Raw genomic sequence first — 25,847 nt, 5'->3', positions numbered from 1 at the left:
TTTGTAAATCCAGGGGCTTGTTTGTCAGACCTGCTCATTAGTTACACATATACATTAAAGAGTTGAGTGTTTAATCATGTGCATACATGAAATGAAAGTTCATAAAATAAATGTTTAATTGTTAATTCAGTTGCACGTTTAATATATATGCCATCCTGCGTATGCTCAATGCACCCGCTTTACATAGTTATTTCTATGTGTAATTATTTTTCTATTGTGAAATTTATATAAAATAAAGTCGAAAAGCAGTAATAAAAGTTTTGACTTTGCTGGATTAGAGCCTAGCCTTAGGCTGCATTGTAGCCTTTAACTCACACCTGCTGCCACAGGAACAACTAGGCTGCAGCTGTATATTTTCACTTTCATTACTATGTATGTGTATTGACTGCCATACAATGCCGCATAGCGTGTTTGTTCAGTGGAAGACCACACGTAATACGATATATCTGTTTTGAAATTGACAAGTGTCTGCTTATTGTCTGCAGATGTTCTGGACTCGCAGGTGTTATGGGAGCCTGCTGACCACTGCACAATGCTCCTTATCTTGTTTGCATGATGGAAGGCAAAAGATGTAACAATATATCTTTTATGAAACTGCCAATGCCTGGTTGTTGTCTGGGCCATTACACTGTGATTATGGGAAGGCGAGCAATGTGAAAATGAGATTAGCAAAGCTCAGCATGCATTATTATTGTTAAAAGTGTTTATTTCTTTTTATCACTAAAAAATAAATGTAGAACTTGAAGCTTGATCTACATATACTATGTGTTTCATCACATTTACCAGATGTGCTACACACACACTCTCTTCACATCTTTAATTTATGCTGTCTGTATCACAGGAGCGGCTTTCACTAATTTTTATTTATTTCACCCTTTCACCATATTTATGCTAAGCCACATGTTGTACAAATATTATTATTTAAAAAAAATAACAAAGAAACATAAACAAAATTACAAACCACATTTTAGCACCTTACAGATTTTTACAAAACTCTGAATTTGAACTGTCAGACTAATGAGCCTACAAAACAAAGTAAGGTTGTCTTATCTCACACTGCTACAAAAGCAGCTTTGCAGCAGGAATGCAAATCATTGTACATACAAGCAAGTTCCATTTCCACTACAGTAATATAAAGACATAAACCACTTGTACAGTCTCAGTTATTTTGTGCATATGTTGCTTATATATTTAGTGCAATGAATGATCACGCAACCATTTATGAGTATTGTTTGCACCAGTACAGCTCTGTCTTCTCTTTCTATTTTGTGCATTCTTCTCTTATCTGTGCTGCACTCTCAGACATGAAGGACATTTTGTATCATTGTCCTTAAAATGCATGAGAATACTACATGACAGTAAAATACAGTTTTTATCAAAGGAAGGATAGTTTGGCTATTAATGTACAAAAAACTGAGATATGTATGCTGTTAACTTCCATTTAAAACCTTGCTACAATTACTTCTGCACTTTGTAAGTGTATCATGGGTGACACACACACACACACACACACTGCATGTAAGGGAGTCTGAATTGCTGTTGCATCTTCCTTCTCTCTACCAGTAATCATTCACAGTTGTAATCCATTAGAAACACAAAGGTAGTGCATACACTATGTTATCATCTACTACACAAAGTCAAAAGTTTGGGATTTAGCAATTCTAATGAATTCACACCTCATTTGCATCTTCACCATGCTCAGAGATCTGAATCTATACCCTAAGAAGGTAGATGTGTATCTAGGGAACTTGAAGGTAAGGGGGCCTGTGTATTTGGAGAACACAAAGGATAGATAGTCTTTCTGATTTATCTGTGTTGTAAATGTGTACACATTTTGTGAGAATTGTGTTGAAAGCATTTATAGCAAGAGAATTATGTGGCATTCCTTGGATTGTACAGACTGCCATTTTTCTGTTGTTTTGGGGGTAGGTTAGCAAAGAACTATTTGCGAGTTGCCAAAGCAAATGTTGAGTTTCAAGAGTTTTCTTGAAATTGTGTAGTCACGCTGGTATTTTCATGGTAGATAATACAGTATTCCATTGGCATTCCCTGTTTTGGACCAAACACCGGTTTGTGTGTGAGTTTAATAAGGTACAAATACAACAACCTTAAATCACACACCTTCTACATAGTTACATTAGCAAGTAGCAGTACGCAATGCTCTGCCATTCATTTTTGTTTCTTAGACATTTATTTTCCTATTCCATGTTCAGCACTTACATTGATAGCTTAGCAGTTACAAATGTTTTACTTTGGGGCTCAGTCTGTGTGATGCTAGAAGTACACAGCCATTACAGTAGATAAGTAAGGTTGTGAGCATTGCCTGCTATCAGTGTTACTGTATGTATGTTCATGCATAGAATGAAAGTTTTACTCTCTTAGATGATGAGCATGTGTGCTATATATTGCTTCTTGGCCAGGGTGAGAGCTTATTTTGCAAGTCTACATCTGCCTACATCCACAGAGGCTGTTCATTCCCTCTCTGACTCCTCACCTGTGTGTGTCACTGTGGTGACCTTTCCAGTGGTGGTGGGATATGTGCCCCTTCACCTCAGTGTTCCTGCTGAAGCTGTTTTCTCAGAATCATATTGTGAAGGAAGGCACAGATGTTGAAAATGTCAGCACAAATGCTGAACTGCAGGGCTCCCACTGATTTATCTAGGCACCAGAACCAGCCATAACTTCAGCAGCCAAGATATACACTTTATGGTATTTCTTGTTTGAGTGTATGCCTCATTATAGTGTTCTTTTCTTGGTATGTATGCATGTCTGATGGGTGTCATCAGCCACAGCTTGAGTGCATAACCTGCATCCCCAGTAAATGACCCTGTGGGATATCCACCCCACTAGAAAACCTCTAATAAATACATTGATACCCCCAAGTTGGTGAGCACTAGGTCAGGAACCTTTGAGCCCCTTGTGAGGGTGTGGACTAACTTTTCCAGGGCATTTGAATTAACAAAGTCCAGGAACATTGTAGTGATCATGTTTGTGCTCATGTAAGTCTCCCAGTTGATGGAATCTCTCATGACCAAGGTGTTTGGCTGTATACTGAGGAACTCTAGCAAGTCCAGGTAGGTGGTGTGCTTCTCCTGGTTCATGGTGGGGGAACTGAGGCTAGCTATGATCTGGAGTATCTCAAGAGAGTCATCCTGTTTAACCAGTCTCAAGGTGTATTTGGATTCAGTGACGCTGGGTACACCTCCATCTTTGGTTCTTTCATGCATGTTTTCGGGTCTGAATGTGTGAAAGGCATTGTAGCCTTGCATGGCCAGGGTGCTCTCAGTGGCCTCGAACCAATTCTCAGTGACTGCACAAACATCAGCATTTTCCAAGTTAAGGAGTGCTTCCCAGGAGTGCAGTTTACTGTTTAAGCTCCTAGTATTAAACAGCATGACATTAAGTTTGTCTTTAGTGGACTCCTTTACATCAGAAGTTTTGTTGTGTGGACATTGTCTAAAAAAAGCACTATGGGGGAGGCAAACATCTTTGCCAGTATCCACAAGCCTTGAGGAGACAGGTAAAGGCCATCTCTGGCAAAGCAACATGGACTGTTGACCATGTCTTCCCATGCAGGCAGATACTGCATCCCCCTAGAGTGAAACCAAAAGCTAAGCCAATTATTGAAATCAATAATTTTGACTGTATTCTGGCATCATCCTAGGTGAAGATAGAATGCTGCTTAGGGCTAGGGACATACTTGCCTTGGACACATAATCCGAGAGTTTGGCCATGCCTCTCTTCACATAGTCCAGAGAGGTATGCATCAAGTCATTCACGCCAACATGTATTATAACAGAGTCATAATGGTAATTGTTGTTGAGTGACTTAAGTGTGTGCATGATTTGACATATCATGCTATCTGACAGGCAGCTCACTGTGACCTTCTGCTTGTTCAACCTGGTGAGGGGGACATCTGTGTGTCTCACTGTTGAGTCACCTATGACCAGAACATTTGGTTTTGAAGTGCTATGCCTTAGGGGCTTAACTGTTGAACAACTGATATGTGTGTTATGTGTAGTGGTGGTTTCTGTTTGTGTACCAGTATGTGTATGTTGTTTGTGCCAGGGAGGCCTCTGGTCTTTTAGTAGGCTCTTAGTGAGCATCTCTGCATATGTGGGTTTACGTGTCTTGATCTTATCTTGTGTGATTGGGGAGTTGTGTGTGCTGACAACCTATTGAATGGCCTGTTTATTGTTATGCGAGAGGACTGATTCTAATTTCATGGTATAGTTACATCTCTCACATACTACATTTGTTTGCTTTAGGAGCAAGTGGTTGTCAGTATACATGAGGCAATTGCTACATAGCCTCAAGATGTCATGTCAATCAGGTTGACAAAATGGTGGGAAACTGTCTGTCCATTATGGTAGGTGTATATAGTAGTAACTAGGTGGACCAGGGTTTTTTGTGAGACTAACAAAGGTAGCTACTCTATTGAGGGCTAAGGGTAAAAGACTGCGTCAGCACCTCAGAATGCACAGCTGAGTTGCTCGCCGGGTAAAAATGCACAACTGCATTGCACACGAGAGGTAGTGGAGCTAAGGAGGGTTCTCTAGCAGATATCAAGGGAAAAGTAGTGTTTCTAAGCATTTGCATCTATACATGACAGTGCTAAGCCCTGTTGCATGGTGTGCAGCTACACGCACATGTGGGACTTAATTACAAGCAAGGTTAAACAGTTTTAACACAAACTAGCCAACAGAAAAGTCAGAAACTGAGACTTTTTTCAGCAATCCCCAACTAAGATGGGTCCTGGGCTATACACTTCTGCCAAAAGGGTGCAGGAGGGCCTTCTTAATGTAGGATGGCTGGTTTTAGTGCTCAAGTAATACTAAGCAGTCTAGATTCAGCAAATCTGAATATAGTCTATGCTATGAAATACAGAAGTACTAGAAATTCAAAATGCAGAAAAAAAACAGTCACAGCAGTAAAAACAGCAAAAAAAATGAAGCAGCAATTGATCAAAATGCACTGTAGAAAAGTGCAATGCAAGCTTAAAATATACTTATTTTTTGTTGAACACAGAGTATGCCTTGGATTTACTTCAGATTCACTCTAGATGTCTGGCTAAGGTCTCCAAACTTGGAGCCGCTTCACCAAACAGAACTGTAGCACTTCACTGTAGTGTGTTACATGTAGAACTCCTGCAAAGTTGTGGCTCGGTCCTCAGTTGTATGAGGAAAATGTATGTAGTCACTGTCATGTTGTAGCCTAGCATTCAGGAAATTATGAATACTGATGCCTGTGACACCCCCAGCATGCCCCCTGTTGGTATTTGGAAGGGTCCTGTAGCTAATATTCAAAGTCCTACACATACCTTAGTCGCTACAGGAATCGGTTACTCTCAGTTTGCACTTGTGCTCAGTTAAGGATGACAGAGGTGGTAGAGTTCCTGTACTGCATCTCTATCCACACTGTAGCACTCTACAATTTTCACATCATAGGTTCATAGGTTCATAGGTGTGTACTAGGCTAATGGCCCTGGAGCCTTTACAAGGCTAGCCCATAAGATTACCCTGACTTTGTGCCACCCAACCTTAGTTCCCAGTGCCTCTGTCATCAAGATTTATCTTGAGGAGGGCCAGTGGGGTGATGAGATGATTTAAAGGAAATGAGAATAACTTTGAATAAAAATAAAAGTAAAGGTTTAGGAGATGTGGAAAAAATTGAGTGCATCTTCATAGGTTCATAGATTAGTACTAAGCTAACTGCCCTTGTGAGCGATTTTAAGCCTAACCAATTATCCCTTGCAAGACTCAAATCCTGCACCTTGTGTTTGTAAGGCAAGCACCTTAACCATTAGGCCACCCTCCCTCCCTATGTATTTTGTAAAAAATGACATGCTGAACATGAAATTTTAAATGGGCTCTAAACACCCTTCTTGTTCTTGGCCAAGGTCTATTAGCAACAGCAGCATAGACTTGGGCCTGCTGCACACACACATGAATAAGAGCAACAGTAGTCCCTAACATCGCTTCTGTGTACAATAGTTTCCATGGCTGCATTCCAAAAGGTTTTGGAATACACTGGTAAAACCTACACTGAGTCTAAATGCTTGCTTTAAAGCTTGTCGAATAGCTCCACCATCTTGGATTGGTTGATTAGCATACAATTCAGTTGATTATGCTATAATTAGCATGCCACAATGTTTATCATGTTTGCACAGTTCTACACAGTGTGTGGAACCACTTCCTGAATATAAAACTGTGTGCTATCATGTGCGTGCCATGCCACAATGTTCACACAGTCTTAGCGCACTTTGTAGGGTTTATTGAATCCAGCCCATTATTATACCACATCCTTCTCTTTCTTTATATCATCAGATTATATTTTCCATGTTAGCATTTTTTCTTGATAATTTTTCATTTCTTCATTTACTTATTATGGTTTGTATATATATATATTTAAACATTCTCACTAAGTTCTTATTCTCTTCCTTTCCCACTTTAATACACTATACAAGTTTAACAATGCAGAATAAACAACTGGATTTAGTAATCCCAATCCCCCTTTCATCTTCGCTCGTATACAACTCACCTCTTTTCATTGGGTTTTATCTTTAACCCAATATGAAAGAAAACACAAATTGCAAGGTTTTATTTTCATATTTTACTGGAGTCATAAACATTTGACATAATATGCTGTTTTCCCCATTCATACTGAATCACCAGATACACCTTTTTCCTGAATGCTAATCTATATGTCCTCCACAGAAGCCATATGTCTTTCATTTCTTTTACCAAACCCTCCCATTGCACCAATGGTATTCCTAGCAAATACATCATTCTTTAAAAAATACACACACTCAATTTTTTCCATATCTCCTAAACCTTTACTTTAATTTTTATTCAAAGTCATTCCCATTTCCTTTAAATCATCCATTCAGATAAATTAACACTTTCCTCATCCATATTTTGTTCTTAGCAACCACAACTATATTGTCTGCATATGTCAAAACTAATGGAATCACCACCTCCTTTTGCATCACACGTCTAGCATCTTTCATTTTATAAGCTGCTTCACTCACTATTACATTCATTACTAAAGCAAACAATATTAAACTCATCAGACATCCTTGTCTTATACCAAACATGCATATTTCCTTACTCAGTCACCCATTCATTAACACTCTCACTCTATTATTTTGGCATGCCAACATACACAGTCTACTAATTCTAATACCTATTCCATACTTCTCGATTACATCCCATAAAGTATCATGCCCTAGCTTATCAAATGCCTTGCTATTATCAGCTACCATAAGTTTTACTTCCTCCCTTTTACTTATAATATCATCCACAATTTCTCTCACAACCAATAACAATTCTTGACATCCCTCCCTTTCATATCATATATACTTTCTTCCATAATATCCTTCATCGTTTCCTCCATTCTCCTCAGTCTTATTCTCATAAAAATTTTGAATCTGTGTTATTTTAGTGTGATCGGTCTTCATTTTTATTTAATTCTTCTCATCTTTCTCCCATGGTCTTCATTTTTTTTAATTCTTCTCATCTTTCTCCCGTATAAATTTTAATATTCCACTACATAACTGTTCATAAACAAACCTTTCCTTCAACTATTCACTCAGTACATTTACATAATACACTTTCTGCTAATCCTTTAATTTCTTGTACATTCCATACTCTATCCCATCTGGGCCTTGTACTGAATTGACACTTATTTTCCTAAGTACTCCATCCAATTCACTAGTAGTAATTTTTTTTTCAATTTTTTTTCTGTAACTCATTCCGGGTGTTTTTTTTTTTTTTTTTTTACTTTCCTTTCTCTGGATTATTTTCCATCTTTTTACTGCTATACATATTTTCCAAATGCTGTACTACAATACATATAATTTGCTCTTGTGTTCTTTTGACCACTCCTTTTACATTTTTCATTTCCATCATTACCCGTAATATCTTTCTTTATTATTTTACCCATACATGAAGATACCTCTTCCCTTCTGCTTTGTAAATAATATTTCTGCTAAATAGTAATTCCTTATTTTTTCTCAATTTATTTTATATATTTCCTTTCCCATGTCATAATACTCTCTTGTATTATTCTCTAAATTATCTTAATACATTTCTATACATTTTCTCATGCTTCACATTCTCTTTCTTTCTTATATCATTCTGACATTGAAAAAATACTTTTAATACTTCGTTTTGAATAAAATCCACTATTCAGACCACATTTTTATAGAATTCCTTCATGTTTTATATGATCCTTGCATAATTGTGATACTTCCAACTTTCCAATTTATCCCAAAATTCTCATTTATTCTTTTTATTCCCTTTCCTATTTTAATGCACTCCTTTTTACCCATCACCTTCATCCATATTATTAAATTATCTGAAAAACCCATATGCTACCCCAAACCTTCCGATAATACAAGATAATCAATTTCAGGTCCAAGTGCCCATTGTATAAGTCCATTCACGTTTGTATCATACAACTAATTTACCGCAATTTATCACTTCCTCTGTTAGCTTATGTGTTTTCATTTCTTTTTACATCTTCCCCTTAAATCATAATTAAAGCCCCTGGATTTACAATTTTCATATGATCAACCACATAATCTAATATTTGATTGAACAGATTCTCTCTTTACATGCCAGTTACGTATGTATTTAATGCTATAAGTCAATAAACATGTTCTCTACATTTCAAATCCACAACAGTTAACCTTACCATCCTTACCAATGTTACCTCTGGCATTTTCACTTTTTTTTTACACAAGACAACCAGTCCAGAAGAACTTTCACTGCTGAAGTTCCATATTATAGTTCCTCCCCCAGTTTTGCTCTTCTTTCTTTACTTGTCAGGAATCTTCCATCATCTAATAGAATTATATCCACATCACATTTAGCACAACATTCTACTATCGCTATAATTCTGACAGTGTTGCTACTACTGTTCAAATTTACTGAGAGTATTCTAAAATTTTTGCTTTTCCTTCTTTTTAAGTTATGGGAAAATATATATTTTTAATTGTATTATTTTATTTTTACTCTTTTTTCCCAAATTATTTTTTTTTTTGGGTTTATGTACAAATAATCCTTGATCCTCAGAATCAGATTCTTCACTAGCTAGAACTTCAGAAAACTATTATTGTTGATCCCTTCTCCTGAACTCTATGCATGTGCTCTCTTCTCATATTCTCCTCCATTATTTTCTTCCTCTACAGTTTCTTCTACACCTAGTTTATCTTTTTCCCCAGCCTCTTGTTGTCCTTCCTCATGCATGATTTCTTCCCTTCTTTTTATTAATTACTGTTTGCTCTTGCCAGTCCAGCCAAAGTGTGTCTTTTTATATAACCTACATTCAGGCACACATCTTCTTGCCATATGTCCTTTCTCCCTCAACTGGTAACTTTGTATCCTGTCATAATAATGAATTAAATGAGAAAAGTCTCCACAAACAAAGCATGATTTAGGCTGTCCATCATATCTTAATGTTCCTGTATGACAAGCCATACAACTAGCACTTGGCAAGTGTTTGACCATGATTTTGTTTTGCATTTCAAAACAGCGTTCAACCATCACCCTCCATTCCATAAGTTTCTCTCATCTCTAATTTTCAAAATATTATCAACAGTTTCACGCAAACTCTGCATGCATTTTTAGCATCCTCTTTCCTGTTCATTAGTTCTAAACTGCAAAGTAACATATTTTGTTAACATTTAAGTTACAGCCAGAAAGCAAATTATTGTTCCAGACAAGATAAATGTCCTTTTTGTTACACAGTTTCCAGAACTTACATTAGTCCCTCAGATTCAAATGTTAAGTCACAAATAGTCTCGATCTCAATATGTGTAAAGGACCACATTTATTGAGTTTTAGAACCCAAAACAGTTACCAAATTGTCCCATACATAATATCTGTCTATTATAGTGACATTTATTCTATTCTCATTCTCGCAGTGGTCTTCTCTTTTTCTTAAAACAGTTTTATTTAACAGTTTGTTGCTGCTTTCTTTTATTGCCTGCTGTTACTGCTACATGTGTTTTAGTTACTGCATTATCTGCTACCACAGAATTATACACCTTCTCAGTTTGTTTCTGCTTTCTGTTTACTTTGTCACTGTTGTATAAGTTTTAACTGCTGCATTCTCTGCTGCCATATTACTTGGTCACTTCTTCACATTATCATCCTCAGCAATTCCGAAGAAGGTATCTGCCATCTCACCCCATGAAACAACAGAACTGTCAAGTGGATCATCCTGCTTAAGTATTTCTAACAGAACATGACTGTTTTGTTATATGCCCAACAGACTTGCTTACTTCCTTCTCCATTGAGACAGCTAAGCACTGTTTGTTTATGTCATCCAACACACAGTATTCTTTATTTATATTCTGACACTTCGTATCAAACAAATTCTTCTCCATATTCCCATTTTCTACCTCCAAACCCTTCATAGCTTTTCTTTCCTCCTCCATGCTGCTGCATCCCTTGGGCCTCTTTCTTCTGTTGTAGGATCCCTCTTGCCCCATTCAGCAGCTCCAAAGATTAGGGAACTTTGATGCTGTGGCCAAATTTCTCCCAGTGGTAAAAATACCACCTAGGGTCTTCCTTGAAAACATACTAGCCTAGTGGCACTAAGCTGGTCATCAAAGAATACATAAGCAAAATTGTAAATAAAAGTGATATGTTTTGAAACTGTATTACTGCAAAAAAATCACAGTAAAGATAAGGGCAGGAGTCCATCCAACATTGGTGTTGTACTCTGCATGAATACTTCTAGATGATTGTGCGCAGTTTGATTCATTGTCCATTTGCAATTACATGAAGCTTTACAAAGCTATGTTAAACCATGTCTGAGATATTGTTTCATGTATGAAGGCACCAGATGTTGGTTGGCACAAGTATTTTACTGGCAGTCAGAAAAGTTTCACTGTATTTGCTTGTAGAAAGAATGGATATATAGTTTCTTTTCAGGGTGTGAAATGTAATGTATATGCCAGTGACATATCTGTACTTAGTTGGAATTGCATCAGAACTAAAAATTGTATAGCTTTTACATTAAACAATGGTTTCTGATATTGCAACTATATTTGCTTCCTGAATAAATAATACATATAAAGTAATGAGAATGACATGAACATGAACGTGGGCATGTATTTATACCCAAAATCACCAACTGAGCCATCCATCCACAGCCTCTTTTTCTCAAATTGGGACAGGGTGTCATATCAACAGTGACAATCATCTAGATCAAATGTTAACACCAATAGGTTTTTACCCTGCCATGCTAGTTTTTGCATATGACACACACACACACACACACACACACACACACACACACACACACACACACACACACACACACATACACACACGCACACGCACATGCACACACGCACACGCACATGCACATGCACACACACGCACAGGTGCACACACACACGCACACACATGCGCACATGCACACACACACACACACACACACACACACACACACACACACACACACACACACACACACACACACAAAACAGTGTCCAGTTTAGTTTGCCTAATTCCCTATTGTATGTCTAGAATGTGAGAGGAAACACATTTAAAGACAATGAGGAGAAGCAGACTTCGAGCAGAAAGCACTCCAGTCAAGAACTGAGCCAGAGAGCCTCTTGCTGTGAGGTGACTGTACCTGTTGTACCACATTGTATTTCTCCAATAATTGTGCTATAAAATCCATTTCAGGATATTTCCCTGTATTGGTAGAGACTACCAACATGCCAAATGGATATTAGACTGCTTTGCTTTGTGTCATGTGGTCCACAGCAAGCATTCACATATTACACGTTCTGGCTGAATCAGTATATATACCAATCTTATATCTCTTGTTTTATTATAATGTCACAACTAAAAGTCTGTGGTGCAGAGTTATGAAGAGCTGTCTGTAATCCAGGAAATCTGGATCCAGCTAGCAAGCTCAACACTCATGGAGTCACCAGGGGAATGGGAAAGGAGCGCCATTTTTCCAACTTTGCAATCTTAGGGGAGGGTTGTATCTTTAATATGGATTGATCACTCTAAATGGTGAGAAAATGAGCTTCATTCTGAGATCAAAATTAACAGGGGTGCAAACCAGCAAAGTTGTGTCATCACACAACAGGTAGAGAAGTGAGACATGACTAGGCCGTATACAAAAAAAAAAAATGTAGGACAACAAGGAGAATGGCATGTAGGGCTGCCTCAGTATCCTGTCTTGACTGAGACCTAGAAAAATATTGAATTAAGTCCAGAGGTAAATGGTGTTTAGAAACTGGAAATTGAGGAAGGAAAACATCACCAGATAGTTAGATACAGAGACATAAAAAACATTTAGTAAAAAATAATCAAATTTTTCTGAGAAAAGTGACACTTCCAGCATTTTAGAACATAATAAAAATATGGTTTCAACAGTATAAAATGGCATTATCCATGCATTAAAGACGTGTCTTTGCATTTAGGGCCATCATACAATGCAAAATGCAATATAAGGCTGATTAAAACACTATCCTGTTTGAAATTATTTTTTTTAAGAAATATTCAACCTTATGGAGATATATCCATTTCTGAGTAGTGTCAGACTGACATTTATAAACATTATAATTTCCCAAAATGTTTATTTTAGAATGTTAGAAAAAAATCAGTTTTTGAAGGAACAATCATATATTAAAACAAAAATAGTAGATTGTGTTAAGTGAAATAGCTTTATGAGTGGCAACGCACAGCGATGGGGTGATCAACAGACACAAATCTATCATGGCCATGCTAGTGGGAAAATAATGCAGTACAAGTTTTATGCAAATAGCTGCACAATGACAGACAAATGAGTGGCATTATTGTAATGAGACACTCTTTGTATGTGCATGATGAAATTAAACATGATGACATGATTCAGAAACGTATAAAATTTGTATGATGAGCCACAGTGATTAGTTTATCTCAACACCATGATTTATCCAATGGCAGACAGTTTCCACTGTGTTGTGTGCTGTGGCCTTTCACATTGCAGAACAGTCTATCAACAGCTGACATACCATGCCATCCATTATTGGTGCATAATTGACCACTGTCATGTGGCTTCCATTGTACAGGTGCTAGTAATAATGTGTAGTCCTCACATGGAATGAGGAGGGAATGCATGGACTGCCTATATCAATGGACACAAAGTTTTGTGTAGCATTATCCATCCTGGCAACAAGGATTTTTTGGCATCTTGCATAGGAAACATTAGTTTGGCAGGCCTTGGTCTCATGAATCATTCAGCAGTTCTATGATATGATGCTAATGCATGTGGAGAAGCATATTTGGGTTCCAGAAACTGTAGAGGGAAGAATTTATATTATGTAGGCATTCTAAAGCACATTCTATTTCCCTGAGGTTCTAAGGACCATTGACTGCACCCACCTTATTATCAAGGCCCTTCTTGTTTCACATGGCATTCTGCTTATCAAGCAGAAGTCTTTCTGCACTAGCCATGCATATGACTAGGGGGTTGTGAAGTGTCAGAGTTCTCTTGCTGCAGTGATGGGGAACAGCTTTCATGGAACACTGGACATACAGCATGACCACTAGAAGAATTTTCTCCATGGGGTAGTGTAGATTATCATGTTTGCATGCCATAGTGCTGTTGTGTGCCCTTATCTGATATTCTAGCAGAATGATGGTATCTACTATCTTGTTCAGGCATTGTTATTCAAAGTAAGCCTACGGGAGAGCCAGCAGCATTAAACTACAGGAGCTCTGTTTGATGGTATGGTCTCACAACTGAGCAGGAAGAGAATTAGTCATATCTATGACAGTGTCTATGCCCAGGGATGCAGGCCAAATTGGAGCCCAATGAGTGCCAGCCATGATCATGACACTATATATATATACACAGGAGACTATGGTGGAGCCAAAAAGAGACAGCCATATCCAGGAGACCATCTACATCTTGTGTGTGTGTGTGGGGGGGGCACCCAGTGACACTGTGGACAGCATGGTTATCCCGGAAATGGTGTGTGCATATATGTTAGCCTGGAGCACAGTATTGTAGTGTACAACCATCTCCTAGCATGCCCACAGTTACCATTTTTTCACAGTCACGTGCATACAATAATGGATGTCAAATGGGCCATCCCTGCCTTCACCTGGTATGTCTGCTCTAGATCCTTATACATGCAAGCACTCTGCATGCACTGCTGAAATTCTGGCAGTACCTGTAATCATTTAAGGCCTTTACACAGGCTGCACAGCACCCAGAGCTGCATTGACATAGTTTAATTAGTGGTTGCCTGTGCCTCAGTCACAGACCTGCACATCTACTAATTGACATCAGGAGCATCACCCAATTCTGCAAATGTTTTAGAATCATGCTCATGATGGCTACTTACACTCTTCTTCCCAGTGCCATACATGTATCTCAGAGATGTGTGCCACCCTCTGATGTGCCCTGTAGTGGTGCTGATTGTGCATCAGCTAAGGGGCTGACATTGATGGTATGACTAATACTAACACACTGCTGATGTTGGGGGCTAGTCCTGCACCACCACAATCAACTCAGCCACTGGTGATGGGCGTATGCTGTCTGTTGTTAGCATTATTTACAGTAATAATGTGTTCTTGTAATGTGGAGGGAGCATGGTGTCATTATCATCAGCAGCTTTTAGAGACCTAATAACCTCAGGCATGTGCTAGATTGCTCTGCTGAAAAAATTCTCAGTGGAATGAGTGAATGTATATTGGTAACATTCCATCGGTAATGCCGGCACTTATCAGAAACTCCTACCAGCATTCTGTAGGCAGACTGTGACAGGACAATAATATGCTCAACCTATGGGCACATATGTATCTTGTGCATGTTGTCTCCACTGGAACCCTAATGTTGCTAGTGGATATAAATGCAAATGTATTTGTCTGAAGAAACTGACACATTGGAAGTTGTACCTTGTGTTGTAAGTTGTCAGTGCTCTAGCCCTGATGGTTGATATAATAGCAAATGTATTTGTTGGAATAAAGCATGTAGAGGTGCTACACAATGTCCTACAGGAATGGTATGTAGCACTATTCACATGGGTCTTCTTTAATTGACACTAGGGCAGATTCCACTAATTTGTCTCCCACATCCAGTCCACTGCCAGATATGAGACTTCTGTAACTGTCAACAGTGAAAAAAGGAACTCCTCTGTGTCTCTAATATGCAGCTTTGTTGGGTTTCCACCCAGTGGTCAACTGGTCCCTGTCTGTTTTATGAGTCTTGATACTGGCATTCAGGAACACATTAGCGATCCTGTGCATACCTGTAGAACCATACTATTATAGTCACTCACTGCACTGATGTCCTGCTCCAGTCCCTGCAACACCTCACTCTGGAAGGCCTTGTCTGTTTTACCCTTTTCAAGGACTTCTCTGACATGTGTGCATGCATAGTCTGCAGAAGTAATTCAGTTTCCTGTGTGGTGAACATCTTTAGCTATTGCCCTTTTTGCAGTCCCATGATAGGTCAAGGACACCTGTGGGTGCACATGTGAATCGGTATGGGTATGATGATAGTCCATGCCAACCAACACATACCTCATAACTATTCCTAGCAGCCTTGTGGTGGTCACAGCCCTGTGCTCTGTTACAAATAACTGTTCTGACACCATGGCATAGTGTGAAAGCTGCTTAAAAATGAGCCATGCATGCTGTCCATGGCCATAGTTCTAGTCTGTGCCTTATTCACTAAAAGCCTAGCATTTCCTGAAGCCTGTCATGCTGTCTATATTCATATGACACAATGTATAGAAATCTACACTGCAGCACTGTCACTGAACCTGAATGTCATCCCTGTATCCTAGATGGATGAAACCCGCCGCCACCATTACAGGAATGCAACCTGTCCTGCATGTTTTCCATGCCCAGGGTGGACAAATCTCCCCAGCCTACAGGACTGAAACCTATCCTCCCCTTTTTTCTTTGGACTGGCTAGGTATCCCACTTATAAAACTGCAACATTTCTTTACTCTTGCCAATGCCCTGGGTAGATAATCCCCCCATCACCACCACCACCACCACTCAAAACTGAAACTTGCCCTGCCTGTTTATATTGATTGATTGTTTAACTGATTGATTGATTTTGTTAACAGGGAACGTCTAACTGAATAGAATCCCCCTTTTCAGTGGTGGCTCCAGGGAGAAAAGCTCCATAAGATACACAGAGAAAGTAACATGCATAAATACATAATGTGATGAGTCATTATTTGAGTATGCAGTAGAGAGAAAACAATAAAATGACAAAATTCATATGAATCGTCAGCATACAAACATAGTGTAATGATGATACAGGCAATACAACAATATGAAAAGTCATTCAAATGAGATCAGAATGAGTGTTTCGACAAATAAAGTTTAGACCCATAGTACTTTATAAATGTAGGACAGTAGTGAGATGAATGTTTATAAAAAGGTAAAGTTGATGTTGGCCAAGTAGATGTAATAGCACAGGATAGCCGTAGCATCCTGCCATCACCCAGAATGATACCACAGTACAAGGACAAAATGATTGAATTCAACAATTGGCTAAGCTTCTGGTGTCATTCTAAGGGGATCCAGTATCTGTCTGCCTGAGATGACATGATCCTTTTTTTAGGCAAGGTTCAAATGACAAATTTACTACTGTAACAGGTACAAGCAAGCAAAATCTGAGGGTAATGCTACTCAATGCTAGAAGTCTAAACCTCAAAATGCATTCACTCGAGGCACTCCTTAAAATGGAGAACATCGACATCTGTGCAGTGACAGAAACCTGGTTCAAGGCTCAAGAAAGCATCCCTGCATTACCAGGTTATAATTCATACCACACCTTTTGGCCACCTAACCTGGACTGAAACACTAAACGTGGTGGTGTGTCCATATTCATTAATGATATTCACACCTCCAGGCTAGTTGCGTAGCATAATGCATCCGAGATTATCTAAGTGCAACTAACTCTGGGCAAGACCACAACAGATCCCCCACCATGCCCCAGGATTCCCACTCCTCATTTCTTGATATACTGGAAACTTTTAGGGTACAACCCAACACCCTAATAATGGGCGATTTCAACTACCTCACCATTAACTGGGAAAACTACTCATGTACCAACTCTTTTGCTCAGTGTTTTCTGGAATTCATAAATTCCAATGCATTGGATCAACTTATCCACACCCCCACCAGGGGCAGAAATATCCTAGAACTTGTCATTGCCAACATGGGTGGCCAGTGTTCCACATCAGAGGTCAATTCCTTGTTGGTCATATCCAACCACAAGCTAATCTCCCTAGACATCCACATCCCAACCCACCCCCCATTAGGGAAACCACTGTAAAAAATTTCTCCAAAGCCAACTTCACATTTCTTAAGACAGAAGTGGCAAACTTCATGACACCCATGCAGATGGACAATAGAGGTATGACTGCTGAAACCTACACAAATGTACTTTATAAACATTTCCACGAGTGCATGGATCCTACTATCCCTATCAGAACCAAGATGCTATCCTCCAAAAAAGGAAGCCAATCTGGTGGTCCCCTGCCATAAACAAACTCTACAACAAAAGAAAGAAACTGCTGCAAAAAAGAGTAAAATCCCATGACTGGAGGAACTCCCTGGTCAGCCTCAGTAAGAAGTTGAGATCCCTCATAAAATCCTCCAAAGCTAGTTATGAAAACAAAATTGCCACTGATTCTAAAGACAACCACAAAGCATTCTATAGCTATGTCAAGAATCTCAATGGCAACACTCAGATCTGCTCTGAGTTACAGCACAATGGCACTAAATATACAGAGCCAACTGTTATTGCCAACATCCTGGCAGATAGGTTCAGTGCTAACTCTACCCCCCTCATCCCCTAAAGGGCGCATCTCTATACCAGAAGAATGCAAAGTTCCTGTAATCATGGCTGCACAGGTAAAAACCACAGTCTCCAAAGCCAAGAACACAGCATCCATGGGACCTGACAACATCCCAGGCTGCGTTCTACACTAACTACAGAATGAACTAGCACCCCCACCTAAGCACCATGTTCAGTCACAGCCTCATCTCAGGCTTTGTGCCTACTGAATGGTGCACAGTGAGGGTTATCCCATTCCACAAAGGGGTAGCCACCACTGACCCAGGAACTACCACCCCATTAGCCTAATGGGCCTGGTCTGCAAGGCCATGGAATGTATCATCATGGAACTTTTAAACAAAGACATTGGTAACCTCGAAACTCTGGACCCCACCCAGTTTGGGTTTGTAAAAGGCAGATCATGTCCCCAAAACCTTATAGACTTCTTTGAAGCAGTCACCAAAGCCGTAGACAAGGGTAAGGTGGTTCACACAGCCTATCTAGATCTCGCCAAGGCTATTGACCCCATAGCCCTCTCTGGAATTATAGATAAACTCACTAAACTAGGTATAAATCCCTATGTCACAAGATGGATTGCCAACTGTCTCACTGACAAAACCTACGCTGTGAAAGTAGCAGACTCCATATCTGACTTCAGACCAGTGACAAGTGGAGTACCACAGGGTTCAGTCCTGGGTCCTCTCCTGTTTGGTATCTACTTTTCTGAAGACAGGCTAACACAGAAGGTCTTTGGCTAATGAGGTTCACAGATGACTGCTAATGATGTGGATATCCTACAAAAGGGCCTCACTGAGAAAGATGCCTAGTGTCAAAGCCATAGCCTCAAACTCAATGCCAAAAAGTGCATTGTCATCCCCTTTGGTAAAAATTCTGTACCCATGAGCTACCACATAGGTGGTAGTCTACTTAACACCAAAAGTGTGATAAAAGACCTTGGTACACAGGTGGACAGTAGTCTCTCCTTTGATAATCACATCACCACAGTAGTCAGGAAATCCTTCTAGATGGCACACCTCATCACAAAAGGTTTCTCATCCAGGAAAAAAGAGGTCATTGTTCCCCTCTTCTTATCACTCATTAGACCCATTATAGAGTACAACACCCCTTTTGGTATGTACCTCACAAGACATCTACAACAACTGCAAAGGCCACAGAAATACCTCACAAAGAGGATTACCGGCCTCAAACAGATGCCCTACGCAGACTGTCTCAAAAAACTCCAGCTTTACTCCGTTACATATCACCTACTCAGAGGTGATCACTGCCTAACATACAAAGCTATGTCAATCCCAGAGCTGTAGGACGTGCTCCACTTAAAGAAATCCCAATCCCTCTGAGCTACATGGTCTAGGGACCTAAACCTTGTCACCACAATAACCAGAACATGCTGGAGGGCTAGATTCCTGTCCCAGAGACTTCCCATACTCTAGAACAAACTACCTATCTATATCAAACAGAGCTCCTCATTAGCACTCTTCAAGAAAAATCTTGATGATTGGATGGGAAATAGGAAATTCACCCCGGGGATCACATCTGTGGCTCTGCTCGACAGGGGCACAGGAAAATAATTTTCTTGGGTGGCGAAAGCCAGGGTACCTTTTTGGCTAGGCTTACATAGGCCCTAGAGCCAATAGCCTAGTACCTATCTATGAACCTACCTATGAACCTATAAGATGGAAGATTACTAACTAAGCAGTCAAGTTATAGCAGGATGGATAAAGATAGTTTAGGGGTATTAGCCAGATATGGTGCATGAGCAAAGCCATGAGACCTTCAGGTGTGATTTCAGTAGTAGTTTGACAAATTTCAGATTGCTGGTTTCTCTGAGTGAAAGTTGACTGAAATTCCAAACTTTAGAAGCATAAGAAGAATACAATGAGTCAACTGCAGTATTGTTTGGTTTTTAACTGGGTGCAGTAAGAAAAAAATTAAAGAAATGCCAAGTTGGTCCACTACCAGAAAACACAAAGACACTACAACACAGATGTGATGTAACATCTTTTATTGGACCAACATAGGTTTTGCAATTACTTACCAGCCTGAAAGCTCAAGTGACTGTAAAATCTATGTTGGTCCAATGAAAGGTATTACATCACGTCTGTGTTCCAGTGTCTGTGTTTTTCAGTGCAGTAAGATTTTTTTCAGTAGAAAAAAAGAGTTCTAGAGGAGGCATAAGGTTAATTAATATTATTTTAGTGTTTAGCATTTTTCAGGTTTGAACATTAGATTAACAGTTTCTAACTGTGTGAATATTACATAGTGAGGCAATTCTATCTAATTTATCTGTTTTAGTACCACATAGTGCTTGGATCTGTAAGCCATATCAGCTGTGAATTTAGCTGTTTTGTTCTTACGTTTTTCTAATCTGATTATTTGGGTAGCTTGCAGACTGACAAATACAGGAGCAGCATATAGGAGGTGGCTAACAGGTTTAGCTTGATAAAAAGGTGCCAAGTTATTTATGAGTTTTGCTGATAGTCAGCTTTGTATGGTGGCCACATTTCATGGCATCATCTATAATGACACCTAGTCGCTTGGTGTGAGTTATAAGTTAAATTCTGATGTAGTCAGAAGAAGAAGAAGATGAAATGATGAAGAGGAGTTTGTCATTAGAGTACTGTTTAGGTGTAAACAGAATAAGTTTGGTCATAGGGTTTAATAGTAATTGGGAGTAATAGAGCAATGTTTCAGTAGAGCTGATGGATGCTTGAGTTTTGGATTAAAGTTGTTGTGGGCTTTTGTCAGTGCAGATGATTGTGGATATATCAGCATGCTAAATAACAGTAGCGTGTTGTGGTATACAAGGCATGTATGAAATGGTAGCGTGTTGTGGTATACAAGGCATGTATGAAAACACTGAACAGCAAGTGGTCAAAGCTCCATGACGTACTCCTATGTGTGCCATGTAATTTTACCATTTTACAGCTTGTAGTCTATAACTGAGGTAGCTGTTGAACCAGATGAGTGATGAAAATTGAAGTCTTAGGAAGAAGGGTTTATAGAGTAGTTTTTGGTAAGACACAGCATCAGAAGCTTTTGACAAATGAAGGAAAACTGACGCTACTAAGTTCCTTGCATTCTTGTTGTTGTTGATGGTGGTAGCAAAACTGAGTAGAGCTGCAATAGTGCTGTTGTGTGAGGTTCGCCTTTGTGTAAGTGAAGGATATACATTTTTTTACTAAATTTTGAGGATGTAACTTATTGTAATGGAGTGGATTATTAAGAAGGAAAGTGGATAAGCTAGGGTGTCAGCTGCATGTTTAATATACACTGTTGAAAGACTGCATGGGCCAAGTATAGATGATTTTAAATTGAGAAGATATTTCCTGATGATGAATGTAGGAATGGCTTCAAAATCAAATGTGTTGACAGTATTTGTTGACTCTGGAGGGGGTGGGTGTTAACAGCTGTCAGAGTTGTTTAAGAAGAAAGTCACTGTGTTAATGACATGTATATATTCAAACGACTGTGAATGCTGACATTAGTGTGTTCAGTAGACGGGTTTGGTAGGGTGGGGTACTGTAATCAGGCTTGCTGTGGTAGAGGTTTGCATAGTATTTGTGTGTGTGTGTGTGTGTGTGTGTGTGTGTGTGTGTGTGTGTGTGTGTGTGTGTGTGTGTGTGTGTGTGTGTGTGTGTGTGTGTGTGTGAGGTTTGGTCATGTGTTTCAAGTAGTTTATAGTTTTAGAAGCAGGACTAGACTTTAATTTGTTTCCAGTTATCTCAAGCTCTATTGCTTTCTTTCATTATAATTTTGGTTAAACAGGGTGCAGACTTTACTTTCTGTCATTCACCCCAGCTATGTGTCTGCTTTGTACTGTCATTCATCCCAGCTGCAATTTACACTGCTGAACTTGATCTAATGAGTGAACATGACCTCAACATGATCTGAGTCTGACTGCAAAATGTTATTACACTTCTGCACATGGTCCATAGGGGACATCTGCTGGGGAATTATGAAAGTCCTGTGTATAAAGTGATGGTTTGGCATGCACTAACCAGAGCAGTGAATGATGTTATTGGCTTCACCAGTTCTAACAAGCAGTGCCAGCATAAGTATATCGACCTCAGGAAGAACCACCCAAACCTTTTCTGCCAATAGGATGAAGAGGTTGTGGAGAGAAACTGCCAATATTACAGTAGGTAGTCTGTTTTTGCAGTATAACTGTACAGTAGAACTGAAACCTATAGCTGTAAATGCCTTCCTTTACCATGTGTATGCTGTGCTCATTACTGATTGTTTTATATTTTGTAGCAGTTCTCTCGGCTGCAGGCTAACTGTGCTGTATTGCTGGCATTACTGCATTACTGTACCACAAAACTATGTAATTCATTTTTTTATTTTAATATTTAACCATTGCCCAGCTGTTCATTTTTTTTTAGATCTTTCTGCCTCCTGTTACTATGCCCCTACACTCAGCTGTACCTGCAGTAGTAAACTTGTATTATCATCCGTTGTATATAGTGTTGTCTATTGCCATTGTTTTACTTTGTTTTGCTAATTCTATTTCTTCTTCCATGTCCTGTTTTAATAAAATGTTCTACTTAACACTAACCAGTGCACCTGTATCCTGTTTTTTCTATTTCTCTTTTTAATTTTTTTTCTTTAATTACATTGCATTTGCTGCTTTGTTTTTCTCCATATGAGTTCATTTTCTGCAAGATCAACTCTGTATTAGTTAGAAGTGAGGCAACAGCCACTGTGCTCTGCAATGAACACTGTTTTGAATGCTGGGTACCCAGAAGTCCACAGGTCTGGATTGCTGCAGGGTGATGAAGCATAATCTGTGGAAGGAGGTTGGAGGGCTCAGTGATGACCTTTTTACTACATTTCCAATGGGTGATGGGAGAGTGGTGAAGAGGGACTCATCTGGGCCACCTGGCTTGAGGCTCAGTAACTGGTATGAACCAAAGTGGATAGGAGCCTTGGTGTCCACATTAGCACCATAGAGAATCTCTTCATCTGACTAGCAGAGTCACATAGCGAGCCAGCCCTGACAACTAAGCCACCAGAGGTGGAGAGCACTCACGATGTCAACCATGGAGGTGACCAGTTTCTACATGCGTTTCCCTCTAGGCTCATTTGAATGCCATCTTCACCCTTCCCCCCACCCATCATGGTGTTCTCCTTTATTGTGTGTCACACACCCATCCTATGTTTCTATTCCATTCCTCAATATCATGAAGTGTCCATCTTTGTCAGTCTGTGCCTCTCCATTGCCCCCCCTTTTGTGTCATTACCTCTCTAGTCAGTCTTCTCTATTATACACTTATGTTTGTCCTTCTCCTGACATTACTATATCATCATTCCAACTCAAACTTTCCCCATATCACTTTTCTTGCTCTACCATTCTTATATATAAAAAAAAAAAAAAAACAATAGACACCATCCTACAAAATGTTCTCCTTTCCCACCCCTTACCACTCTGCTTTCCATTGCCCTTCTGTGTGCTCTACTACCTGCTCATCGCCTTTCCTTACTGTCCAGGCTTCTTCTTCCCCTCTCAGTTATATAATAAAAGCAGTTGTGCCTTTGTTGTATAGCTCTTATGTGGACTGCAAACTGGGCTTGTGTTGCAGTTATGAGGTACTTCAATGCGCCTGTAAATACACATAGCGTCAGGCACACTATCTGCATGCTGATGGGCCATGGTCATTGGACTGATCATGGTATGATCCACTCTGTTGCTGAGTGACTACTGTTTTCATGACAGCAAGGCTTCATTCTGATTCTTGGTGTGTCTACTCTATGTTCTCAATTATACATACCTAATCCCCATCGGGTTGCATTGCACTGTCCTCACCATTCTACCTACCAGAACACAGACACATTATGCGTCTTTCTAAATACCTCCCTCATTATGGTTATCAAAAATAGGAATAAATCATGCTGTTATAACAGCAAGTATAAAATATTACTTATCCCTATATGAAAGTGAATTTATTGATTTTTCCAAATGTTGTGGCATAAAAATGATTAAAATTAAAATACTTTCGTTAAAAGTTGAGATCTTTAGCAAACCCATATATACCTACGGACCTTAAACACCCTGTTATCACAAAAGAACACTTGTTAAAAGTACATTCCAAAACAAAAATATACATCTTATATGCAACCTAATAACAAAACAGGCTACCTACTGGACAGCACTAAACATGCACTGGTTGACATACTCCTAAAATTATCCAACCTGATCTTATCCAGTGGCTTTGTCCCTGAGGTTTGGAACACAGCAGTTATGATGTCTGACATACCTCTCAACCTCTTAGTGCAAGATTTCTGACAAAGCCAAAAGTAATGGAGGATAAAGGCTCAGAAATATGGACAGTTTTTAAATATTGCTGTTATGAACTTAGAAAGCTGATAGAATTAGCATGTATTTTCTGATGGGTATGACGTCTGAAACTCAAATGTAAGTCATTTTTAGTGACTTCAATCCTCATTAATTTGTCAGGAAACCACAAACTGTATGTGGGACAGACCAAAAATATGAGGCAAAAATCGGGGCATTCTGCAAAAATCTGAACAGTGACAAGGTATGATGCCTCATCACAAGGGTGGCCCCAATATGGACCCCAAACATTACAGACCCATCAGCCTAACAAGCCTCATCAACAAGGCTATGGAATGGGTCATAACAGACCTAGTAAACTACATTATAAAAAATCTTATAAACTTGGTATACAGCAGTATGTTTTTTTAAAGATAGATGTATAATTAATCTAGTAGATTTTAAAAAGATTCCACCAGTAGAGTTGTTTTTAGTGTTTGTTTTGGGATTACTTCTGGTAGGTACAGCAGCCTCTATGCAACCATTCACATTCGTGTAGGGACACTGAATAATTTTGCATAAGTAGCTGTGTTCTTGGGGTTAGGGAGAGCCTTGAATTTTGACAAACTGTCACTTAATGGGACTCTGTTGGCTTTTAAAAAGTTCCTAATTGTTACTGGTTTAGCAGGATTTTCCATGTTGATTTTTACTTCAAAGAAGACTGCTTTGTGATCTGACATGACTAGTGAAGATGTAACAGGGGGTGGGGTGGTGCAGCGCACTCTCTCGTGTTGATATGTACCAGATTGAGTAGGTTTGACCCTCTAGTTGGGACATGCACTATCTGTTTCAGGGTGTTTGTGTTAATAAAGTCCAGAAAGGGTTGTGCCTGTGAGTTTGAGGCAGCGTAAGTTTCCCAGTCTATAGAGGGATAGTTAAAGTCAGCCATGAATAAGGTGCTTGATAGGATGGTGAGCAACTCTAATAGGTTTAGGTAAGGGTTGTGAGACTCTAGGGGCATAGATGGTGACCAGTAATTAGCCATAATATGGTGAGGGTATTTATCTATGGTGACTTGCAAGTGGATGAGCTCCATGGTCTCATCCTGTTTAGCCAACCTGGAGGTGTGTTTGTTGCTAATATAGATTGAGACATCTCTGCGTTTGGCCCCAGTCTGTTCTGTTGTTGGTGTAAATGTGTGGAAGTCACTATAGCCTTGTCCCTTTGAAGTATTTTCTATGGCTTTATACCATTTGCTTGCATTCATTTATACCACTGGATAATTTCCACCTGGCTGTATGACAGTTTCCCAAAGGGCATTATGATTACAAGGAAACAGTAAGAATGCTGGGGAATACCAGGGTTGCCTAATATGGGTCATTATCAAGAAAAAATTGCTGCCTCTGTCTCTTTTTACAGCTGGAGGTTGAGACCTCTTAAATGTCTTGCGTACTTGTTTGTAAGGCCATACATACAACAGAAGCAGAACAGAGAAGGATAATGACAGTATTCTAGCATCTGCAACTGAAGTTCTAAAAATATATTTATTTATTATTTACTTATTTTATTTTATTTATTTTATATTTGTTGACTGGGATAGTCCGACTGGATATATGTCCATTTTCAGTGGAGGCCCAGGGAGAAAAGCTCCAAGATAATAATACACATTGAACATTTCGTAAATGCTAGTTTCAAGCAGATTACAGTCATAAGCAATATCAGCATTTAG

The sequence above is a fragment of the Protopterus annectens genome, chromosome 7.part0 (assembly GCF_019279795.1).
Source record: "Protopterus annectens isolate FY-2018-M chromosome 7.part0, PAN1.0, whole genome shotgun sequence".
Taxonomy (NCBI): domain Eukaryota; kingdom Metazoa; phylum Chordata; order Ceratodontiformes; family Protopteridae; genus Protopterus; species Protopterus annectens.
Note: the sequence above shows the minus strand (reverse complement) of the source record.